Below are 320 nucleotides of genomic sequence, written 5' to 3'. Positions count from 1 at the left end.
GGAGAAAAAAGAGGAGAGAAATCACCTCAGAGTTACGTCAGGAAAGGCCGCGTTTTGCGGGGAGGCTGTAGCCTCCCAGGGGGCCCCGCAGTTCTCCTAGAGCGAGGGGCGTGACAGTTACTCACCGGTCTTCAGCCCCGAGGCAGACGCCGGGCCCCTTTCCGCTCACACTCGGCTCGCGCGCGCCGCAGCCGCCGCTGCCGCTGTGATTCCATCCATCTTGAATTTGACGTCATCCCACACCAGGGATGAGGTCATCGCAGGCAGCGCTCGTCACGTGCGCGGCACTCTGATTGGGCGCCGGGCGCCGGAGGGCGGGG

The 320-nt window shown here is 65.3% G+C and overlaps 1 protein-coding gene across 6 annotated transcripts in view; it reads right to left on the bottom strand.

The window, feature by feature from the left end:
* The window catches only part of ZBTB21 (zinc finger and BTB domain containing 21), a 28,735-nt gene extending 28,474 nt beyond the window's left edge, over positions 1 to 261 (bottom strand). For 4 of the 6 annotated variants that reach the window (XM_012002579.1, XM_012002584.1, XM_012002578.1 and 1 more), the window contains exon 1: positions 126 to 261. The gene's annotated coding sequence lies outside the window, so the exon portion shown is untranslated. The remainder of the gene's footprint in view (positions 1 to 125) is intronic. The other 2 variants (XM_012002585.1, XM_012002580.1) reach the window with 2 other exon arrangements.
* Positions 262 to 320: the final 59 nt, after the last annotated feature.

The sequence above is a fragment of the Mandrillus leucophaeus genome, unplaced genomic scaffold (assembly GCF_000951045.1).
Source record: "Mandrillus leucophaeus isolate KB7577 unplaced genomic scaffold, Mleu.le_1.0 Scaffold69, whole genome shotgun sequence".
Taxonomy (NCBI): Eukaryota; Metazoa; Chordata; class Mammalia; order Primates; family Cercopithecidae; genus Mandrillus; species Mandrillus leucophaeus.
Note: the sequence above shows the minus strand (reverse complement) of the source record. Positions and strands in the feature narration are given on the sequence as shown.